Consider the following 10,704-nt stretch of genomic DNA (forward strand, 5'->3'; position numbering starts at 1 on the left):
AAAAATTTAGTTATGATCTGGTTGCTTTTCCCATTTAAAAGTGTACAACAGCTACAAGAACTTACAAGTGTGCATTTACCCTCATTTATTCTGAACCATATCAAGACATTGTATTCTTCAATTAGAGCTGTGTGTTTATCTTCTTAAATTCCACTTACTCTTATCTAAAACATTACCTTCCTTAAACCACTTTGTCTCTGCTTGATTAAATTTTCAGGTTAGAATGAAGGCCAAGATGTAAGAGATACTTGTGAGAAACAAGCTGCAAAGTACATAATCAATTTGGCTGTTGAAGACATAGTTTACGAGAAGCAGTCTTATGTCACGCATGGTTCTTGAAATCTGAAAGCACTGACTGATGGCTAAAAGAGGACAGTTAAAGAGGAGATGAGTGGCAAACCATCCACATTGTAGATTCCACAAGTTCAAAATGTTGGTTAAAAATTACTTGAGGACATTGTAAAATGTTACCTAATATAACTGAAGTTACAGTGCTATGAGGGAAATGTGCTGTTATGTGGAAAATATTTAGATTGTAATGAAATTCTCATAGGAAAATAAGTATATTTATACTCTCTGTTGTGAGTTGTTAATGAGGACTTAAAAATACTTGAAGTTATGGAATTTCTAGTCCTGAATTGAGTTTAATATCAGATGGTATATTATAAGAATAATATTTATGTCACTGCTAAATTGTGATGAAGCCTTGAAGCCTGCAATTAACATTTCCTTTACTGTAAGTTAAAATTGTAGACTTGATAAATTTTAAGAGGATTTTTGAAACATAATTAATGTTTAGAGGGATGAATTTAGTCAAGGAATGCTCATTATAGTTATAAGTAATTACATTGCTCCAATATGTGGTTTTTTTTGAAACAGTAAGATTTCTATTGATTTTAAGCTTTGTCATTTATAACCATAGCTGCTATGAATGTATATAAGTTAGAGTTAAAGTTAGATTTCCACCCAGAACAATACTAAGAAAGATAATGGTAGATTGTGTGATAAGAATATATACTCTATGTAGCTTTGTAGAGTAATCTGAACTCTCAGCCAAAGTGGCTGCATTTTTTTAATTCACATTTTCAGTAAATATGAATTTCTGTGTTGTTTGTTTGTTTGTTAGGGGGAATCATTTTTTTTGTTTGCATATCATGAAAACTGACTGAGATCCTTTAGAAGTAAATGGGTATTTTCAAAAAGCCACATCTTTGCAGAAATATCCTGCTGTTAGGTATCTAAATAAATGTTTTTGGTTGGCTTTATATAAATTATTTAAATTTATATATCTCCAAATACATCCAAGACATATTATATGATTGCGTGTTCTTTTTCTTTTACCATCTTTATATCTTCCTTACTGAGACATCTGATAGTATACTTTATGTATTATTTATAGTTAGGTTGAGTGGCTAGGTTTTTCTTGACTTCTTCATGTATTATAGTTATCAACATTTATAAAATACATAGTGACAAATTTTTCTCCCTCCATGTGTACTGTTTTCTTTATTGGCAGTATTGTTATTTGCACACTAATAATATGAAGACAAGATACCTAAAACTTTTGGATGGAATGTGTCTTTGATATTGTTTGTAATTATTTGCAAGTTTTGTTGTTAACTGCTTTTTTTTTTCTAGTGGATAATTTGGCAATTTTATTCATCTGTATAATCAATTTTGAATTTGTTTTTAGTAAAGAGTAGAATATCTGTGTCTCAAATCATTTTTAACACATTCATATATTGGAAGCAAATCCAATATCTTAATCCAATGTCTTTAATAGTGAATTAATAGAGAACTTGATAATTCCAGATGTAAGGATATTTGTTATCATAAAAATATATATCTGAACAACCATAAAAACCTACACATGGCAAATACATAGCGTCAAATTAAAAAAAAAAAATCCAACATGGCTACATGTTTAATGAGTTAAACAACATGCCTTTCTTCTAAAAGAAGCATATGAAAAAAGGTAAAACCCATTATATTTTTTACCTATTCTGTTTGTTTGTTTGTTTGTTTTACAAGACAGGGTTTCTCTGTGTAGCCCTCTCAGTCTTGGAACTCACTCTGTACACCAGGCTGGCCTTGAACTCAGAAATCTGCCTGCCTCTGCCTCCCAAGTGCTGGGATTAAAGGCATGTGCCACCACTGCCTGACATTTTTACCTATTTTTAAAGGGAGTCAGAGTTGAGTAGATCAAGTATGGAGGATTCTTAAGGCATGAGAAAGCTATTGTTCCTGAAACTATAAGTGTAGTACTGTATGCCAATTTTCCAAAACTTCTGAAAATGCAATGTCATTTTTATGTGCTGGTATGAATCTATCACAAATGTACCACTAATCAGAGGGTTGGGGCAGTTCATAATTAGGGACTCTATGTGCATCGTTTTTTTGTAATAGCCTCTCAACTTTTCTGTTAACTTAAAATTGTTCAAAAATATAAAGTTTTTTAAATCGTGTTTTGTGAAAAATAGCAAAGGGCATACCATTCATATTTAGAAATGCAGAGGGAAGCAAGGTGTGATGACTCATGTGTGTCATTCTAGAACTTGGTAAGAAGAGACAAGAGGTATGAGAACTATAGATTAGTCCTGGATATATGATAGAGAAACTACAAACAACACAACATATCACAAAGATGAAACAACAGCAACATGAACAAGAGCATACAACATTTGAAATGACACTAGCTAAACTTTTAGATAGAAATCCAGAAAATTGGAACAAGAGTCTCCATAATATCCACAAACAAAAATGAAACAGCAAAACCCTCAAACAAACAAACAAACAAACAAAAAACAATGAAAAGGGAAACAAGCAAACCAAAAAACCAAAACACCAGATTTTCTAAGTTCCTTATGAAAACTAGACTTAAAAGGTATAGTCACTTGTCCTTTAATTTCTACCAATAAGAGTTTTAGTCCCAAATCATTCCAAAATATAAAGTTCAGGGATATTTACTTTCATAGGGCTCTATACCAATCTCTGGAAAATCAGTATGTCACTTTCTGTGGGAATGTCTCTGTGAAGGAACATCATATACATTCAAACATACATCACACACACACACACACACACACACACACACACACACACACAGATATACTGGACTCAACATGTGAACTTGTAGATCTCTGGTTCTTGTGCCTTCTCTTGCAGCTATTTTACTTTTCTGATGGCTTGTCTTTTCCAACTTCAGTGTGATAATTGTTTTATCTTACTAGATTTCATTTTGTTACATTTGTTGCTATTTTCTAGAAACATATTCTTTTCTGAAGAAAGAAAGGAAGTAGTTCCAGATAGGAGAAGATGTGAAGATGAACTGGGAGGAATAGGAGATGAAACTGTATTGCGATTACATTATATGAAAAATGTATCTATGTTTAATACATGGGAAAATCTGTTGCAGAACTGTTTAAAACTAAGATTATTTTTAAATACACACACACACACACACACACACCTTTTGTAAGTTCATATGAACTTTATCCAGTTGTTTTCAGGTCTTTTTCTCCTGGGAGCATCCTCTATCCTCTGTCTTCTCCATCCTTTCTGTCTCCTCTTCTTTTGGGTTCTCTGAGCTCTGAAGTAGAGTGACTTGATTGTGATATCTTTAGAGCTGTATGCTTCAAGCGCAATCTCTCTTCTCTCTCTCTCTCTCTCTCTCTCTCTCTCTCTCTCTCTCTCTCTCTCTCTCTCTCTCTGTGTGTGTGTGTGTGTGTGTGTGTGTGTTGCTCACATTGTTGGTTATCTCTATATTTGTTCCTGCCTACATCAGGAGGAAGCCTTTTGATGAATGCTGATTATGCCATCAATCTTACTATAGCAGAACATAATTAGGAGTCATTTTATTGTTAAAGTGTTTATTTATTAGTACTATTTATTAGTTTGTTTATTAGTACTATTTGTTTCACCCTAGCTCTCTGAGCTATCTATAATCTCACTCTTGGTCATGTAAGCAGTTTCACATATGGGTTTGTTTGCATGAGTTGGGTCTGATGTCAAAGCAGATAAATGTTATTTACTTACACAAGGTTTGTGCCTCAATTGGCATAGCATAATGTGTAGTCTGCATGAATCAAAATCAAAGGTTGTATGGTTGGGGTGGTATTTACATTTCTCTTTTGGTAGTCTTCAGAAAAAATTTCTCTCATGATATTTGAACATTGGATATATGTTCTATGCAGGCATCAACTTCACCTCTTCATGTTCCTTGAGTTGTGTGGGTATTGTCTTCAACAATGGCTCTTGTCAGTTTGTGGAGAAAAGTCTATTTTAGGCAGTGGGGTGAGGATATCCATGAGTTCAATATGGGAACGGAGTGAAGTCCAGCTGAATTGTTAGACAAAAGGGGTGACATGGCACTAGAAGCTTCATTTAGTGACAAGAGATAGCCTGTAGAGGTTCTATCTCTGTCATTATTTTGAGATTTCATTAGGGTCACTATCACATATAGGAAATTTCCATTGAATATTGTTCTTCAAATGCCTTCCAGGTTCTTTTCAATTTTAGCTGTCTCTACCCTCATTCCCTTCTTCAATCCCATCTCCACTCATACTCTGTGCTTGATCCTAGAGTTTTCATCTCCCTACTATGGTAGCCTACTCATAAAGTCTATGCTATTTCCACATCCCAGGTAAATCCATGGGTCCACCCAAATTTCTTCCTCTATTTCTAATCTCTCTTGGCATATAAAATATAGCTTGGTTCTCATTTATTTAATGTTTAATAACCAAATATAAGTGGATGCATATAATTATCTTCCTGGTCTGGGTTCCTTCACAAAACATGAATTTTTCTAGTACATTTATTTGCCTGGAATTTTTATATCATTTTTCAAGAGATGAATAATATTGCATTGTGTGAATATACCACATTTTGCTTATCTATTCATCTATTGAGGGGCATATAGGTTGTTTTCAGTTTCTGGATATGATGGATAAAGTTGTCATGAACATAGCTGATCAAGTGTCCCTGTGGTAGAATGAAGCATCTATTAGTTATATGCCCAGGAGTGTTGTAGCTGGATCTTGTAGTGATTGATTTCTATAATTCTGATGAACAGCCATACTGATTTCCATAGTGGCTGTACAGCTTTACATTCCCAACAGCAAGGCAGGAGTGTTCCACTTGTTCCACAGCCTTGCCATAATGATCTGTCAATTGTATTATTGTTCCTCACTATTTTGAGAGGTGACAATGAAATCACAAAGTAATTTGAATTTGATGGCTAAGAAATTTGAATTTGATGGCTAAGAATGTTGAACAATTCTTTTATGTTTCTCAGACATTTATGATTTCTCTACTGAGAATTCACAGTTTTGATCTGCAACCCATTTTAATTGTTCTTCTTTTATTATAGGAGATTTCTTAATTTCTTTATATATTTTAGATATTAGCCCTCTACAAGAAATGGAGTTGTTCAAAGTTCTGTCCCCTTCCATAGGATGCCAGTTTGTTTCAATGACATTGTCTTTTCCCATGCAGAATCTTTACAGTTTCATGAGGTCCCTTTTATCAATGGACCTTAGTGCCTGCATGTTCAGATTGTCTTCCCCTGTCTCAATAGTTTCAAACCTTTTCCCCTTTCCTTTCTATCAGACTGCATGTACCTGTTTATATATTGAGGCCTTTGATTCAATTGGAGTTGAGTTTGTTCAGGGTGAATGGCATGAACTTATTTGCATTCTTCTACCTACAGATATCTGTTTGACTTAGCACCAATGGCTGAAGATGCTTTTTTTTTTTTTTTTTTTAATTTTCTACTTTGTCTTTGTGGCATTTTTTTAAAAGTTAAAATCCTTTCTTCATAACCATGTGTATTTATGTCTGGATATTTAATTTGATTACACTTATCAATATGCCTCTTTTTATGCCAATACCATGCTGTTAAACAGTTATATTTGTTTAAAATATACAGTAAGAAAATTTTGTTTGGATAATATGGAGATTCCTTCTGCACAGGCCTTCTATCATTTGTGTTTTTTCACAGTAGCTAATTGTTTTTCATATTATCCAGCTTTAGAAAATTCTATGAGTTACCAGTGAAAATAGCTTTTCATGATGATTAACTATCCATTTTAATATTTTTACCAAAGACAAGTGCATATTTTTGCCTATTCTTCAGTTCCTTAATATTTTTATTTCTGTCTTTGGGATAAACAAGGATTGCTGCACAGCAGCTAGGAATTTTAGCCTCAGAAATAAATTGAGCTGTAAAATGAAACACCAGGAGACAGTTCAAACCTTCCACATTTGCATGGCTAATGTAAACAGCCCCAAGATCCCATCAGTGACAGAGGCAAGGTAACTAGTGTGTGAGCTTTCTTCACTGCTGAGAAAAGCAATAATGAGCTCCTGAGAAAAATGTTACAAAACATAGCAATTGAGTTATAAAACAAACATGAAAAAGTGATATATTTTAGAAATAGTTTGCTCTTTAATTCAGGAATATTGAAGACTATATAAACCTTACTCAGATGCAAATTATGCCACTCTTTGAAATCTCGATCTCTGGAATGAAAAATGAGAATCTTTAAATTTTACAATATTAAGTATTTATCCAACTTAAATGTTGTAAATATATTTAACTTACTTTGCTTCTGAACGCATATTGTCTTTCTCAAGAGTTTGACAATGATGGTAGCAGAAATATAAACAAATCCGTATAAATTTTGCAATACTAAGACAGAAAGTTTTTGATAGATTCTTTTATAATATGCCAGGAGACTACAGAGGCAAGCTAATAACTAAGCAGGTGATCTTCGTGAGATGACTTTACGTTAGATTAAAGTCTGTGACGGACCTCTGGTAGGCAAGGCCCAGAAGAAAATCACTTTAGGAAAGATTCCTGCTATTACTATGCTTTTTCTGTATTATCACATATATATCCCTCACTAGATTTTAGCCCACCATTTTGATCAAAGTCTCTGGAGAGCTACAGAAATTTACAGTCTTGTAGTGATGCTATATAGATAAATAGATGACTTCTTTTTCAAATGTAGTCTTTAATAGTTTTTACAGTCCAGATTTTCTGCCCTTCCTGGTCCACCCTCTAACCGTTCTACATCCCATACCTCCTCCCCCTTCCCTGTCTCCAAGGTAATGTCCCACCATTCCACTTCCACCTCACCAGACCCACATCCCAGAGGTCAGAACAGGAAACAAATGATTTATTATAGGTGCTAGGACATAAGATAAAATATTGACTGGGTTTATCAATATAAAACTTCTCAAATAACCTAGGTTTTTTAACTTTCCATTAACCTGTGGAGCTATGACAGGGAGTGAATGTTTAGCCAGATAAATATTCCAAATGGGCATATATGTAAACCTTCTCTATTGTAAACTTCTTATTCGAGTTATGATTTGAATTCATGTGTAAACTTGTGATGAATTTTTTTGACATGTGATCGATCATGTCTTCTGAAAGATATGTAAGTGCTGAAGACAAAGAGAGGTGTGTGAATTTCCTTGGCCCCATTTAAGATCTTTCCACTTTGCCATTTTCTTAGTGAGCTTTCATTTAAAATTTTTTATATTATTTTTAATTGATTTTTTACACTCTATAGTCCATTTCCCCGACCCCCCGATCCACCTGCCCCCACATCCCACACCTCCTCTCCACCCCACCCTGTCTCCACATGAATGCCCCCAACACCCCCCCACCTGACCTTTAAACTCCCTGTGGTCTCGAGTCTAAACTTACATTTATTTTCTTTTTTTTCCCCTTTTTAGTTTTTTTATTAGATATTTTCTTCATTTATATTTCAAATGTTATCCCCTTTCCTAGTTTCCCCTCCAAAAACCCCTTCCTTCCTCCCCCTAATCACCAACGCACTCACTCCCCCTTCCTGGCCCTGGCATTCCCCTACACTAGGGCATTGAATCATCACAGGACCAAGGGCCTTTCCTCCCATTCATGATCAACTAGGCCATCCTCTCCTACATATGCAGCTAGAGCCACAAGTTCCACCATGTGTACTCTTTGGTTGGTGGTTTAGTCCCTGGGAGATCTAGAGATGCTGGTTAGTTCATATTGCTATTCCTCCTCCTAGGGAGCTAAGAACCCCTTCAGCTCCTTGGATACTTTCTCTAGCTCCTTTATTGGGGACCATGCGTTCTGTCCAATGGATGGCTGTGAGCACCCACTTCTGTATTTGTCAGGCATTGGCAGAGCCTCTCAGGAGACAGCAATATCAGGTTCCTGTCAGCATGCTCTTGTTAACATCCACAATAGTGTCTGCTATTGGTCGTTGTATATCAGATGGATTCCCAGGTGGGGCAGTCTCTAAATGGTCATTCCTCCAGTCTCTGCTTCACACTGTCTCTGTAACAACTTCCATGGGTATTTTGTTCCCCCTTGTAAGAAAAGCCGAAGTATCCACACTTTGGTTTTCCTTCTTGAGTTTCATGTGTTTTGCGAATTGTATCTTGGGTATTCTGAGTTCCTGTGCTAATGTCCACTTATCAGTGAGTGCACATCATGTCTATTATTTTGTGATTTGGTTACCTCACTCAGGACAATATTTTATAGTTCTATCCCTTTGCCCACGAATTTCATTAATTCATTGTTTTTAATAGCTGTGTAGTACTCCATTGTGTAAATGTACCACATTTTCTGTATCCATTTCTCTGTTGAGGGACATCTGGATTCTTTCCAGCTTCTGGTTATTATAAATAAGGCTGCTATGAACATAGTGGAGCATGTGTCCTTATGACATGTTGTAGCATCTTCTGGGTATTTGCCAGGAGTGGTATAGCTGGGTCCTCAGGTAGTATTATGTCCAATTTTCTGAGGAACCACCAAACTGATTTCCAAGTGGTTGTACAAGCTTGAATTTCCACACTTTTCCAAGTGTTTCTTTTTTTTTTCCCCTGTGACTTCAACTAGCAGGCTGAAAGTTAGTACAATTCCTGCTGAGACAGAACAAAGGCCACATTACTTAATCTACTGCTGTTAGGCTACAGGTGTTAATCACCCAAACCAGGGGCTTTTAACCTTCAAAATGAACAATAACATTTTTAGGACTTTTGAGAACTTATCATCAACATCCAGTATAGTTAAAGAGCTAGAATATCCTGAGACCATCAGTCTTTTTTTTAAATTTAAGTTTATTTGTAATTAATTTTTTACACTCCATATTCCATTCCCCACTCCTCCCCATCCATCACCCCCTCATCCACCAACTTCACCACATCCCTCACATCCTCCCCACCCCACCCTGTCTCTATGTGGATGCCCCCACCCCCACCCCCCACCTGACCTCTAAACTCCCTGGGGCCTCCAGTCTCTTGAGGGTTAGGTGCTTCATCTCTGAATGAACACAGACCTGGAAGTCCTCTACTGTATGTGTGTTGGGGGCTTCATATCAGCTGGTGTATGCTGCCTGTTTTGGTGGTCCAGTGTTTGAGAGATCTCAGGAATCAGATTAATTGAGACTGCTGGTCCTCCTACAGGGTCACCTCCTACTCAGCTTCGTTCAGCCTTCCCTAATTCAACAACAGAGGTCAACTGCCTCTGTCCATTGGTTGGGTGCAAATATCTGCATCTGACTCTTTCAGCTGCTTGTTGGGTCTTTCAGAGTGTGGTCATGCTAGGTCCCTTTTTGTGAGCTCTCCATAGCCTCAGTAACAGTGTCAGGCCTTGGGACCTCCCTTTGAGCTAGATTGCACTTTGGGCCTGTCACTGGACCTTCTTTTGCTCAGGCTCCCATTCATTTCCTTCCCTGTAATTCTTTCAGACAGAATCAATTATAGGTCAGAGGTGTGACTGTGGGATGGCAACCCCATCCCTCACTTGATGTCCTGTCTTCCTGCTGGAAGTGGGCTCTAAAAGTTCCCTCTCCCTACTATTGGGCATTTAATCAAAGCTTCCAATACAAATTTGCTCACTTTGTGATGACTCATGAATTGACCTGTTTGACTTACTCAGGGTCGTATTCTACACTCAAAACCATTCCAGATAAGAAAAATATATTCATAAGTTTGTTTATTACTTTAAATAGAAGGTATAAAGTCTAGGTCCTCACATGTGCTGAAACAGTGCTCTACCAATGAGATGCCCCTCCAGCTCACTTCTTATATTTGAAAAGAAGTTTGTCTGCTAGTTTACCAAAATCATACTGATCAAAAGTTAAAGTAATGATCATTGTTACCCCTTTCTACTTAACTAAGTGGAAAAGCTTTTAAAAGAAATTTAATCCAACATCCTGATTAAGTCCTACCACAGTAGAACCAGAGTATGTAATACAAACCCCTATGTTTGTTTAATAATTGTAACCCACCTGTCAAGTTCCATAAGTAAATATTCTCATAAAACAAAAACTATGATAAAATTTTAAATCAATGGTGCTATTTTATGCATAGTTTGAAAGAAATATGATAATAATAATTGCCAACCTGAAGGTTCTAGTTGTAGGCTGTACACAGCATCAGGGAGGTAAGGGATGAGTGACAGAGCTGGAAAAAGTTGGGGAACAGAAAAAAAAATGATATGGCAGTCTCTGGATGGTCTATCCTTTCATCACAGCTCCAAACTTTGTCTTTGTAACTCCTTCCCTGGGTGTTTTGTTCCCACTTGTAAGAAGGGGCACAGTGTCCACACTTTGGTCTTAATTCTTCTTGAGTTTCATGCGTTTAGCAAATTGTATCTTATATCTTGGGTATCCTAAGTTTTGGGCTAATATCCACTTATCA

Source organism: Mus caroli, chromosome 14 (assembly GCF_900094665.2).
Source record: "Mus caroli chromosome 14, CAROLI_EIJ_v1.1, whole genome shotgun sequence".
Classification (NCBI taxonomy): Eukaryota; Metazoa; Chordata; class Mammalia; order Rodentia; family Muridae; genus Mus; species Mus caroli.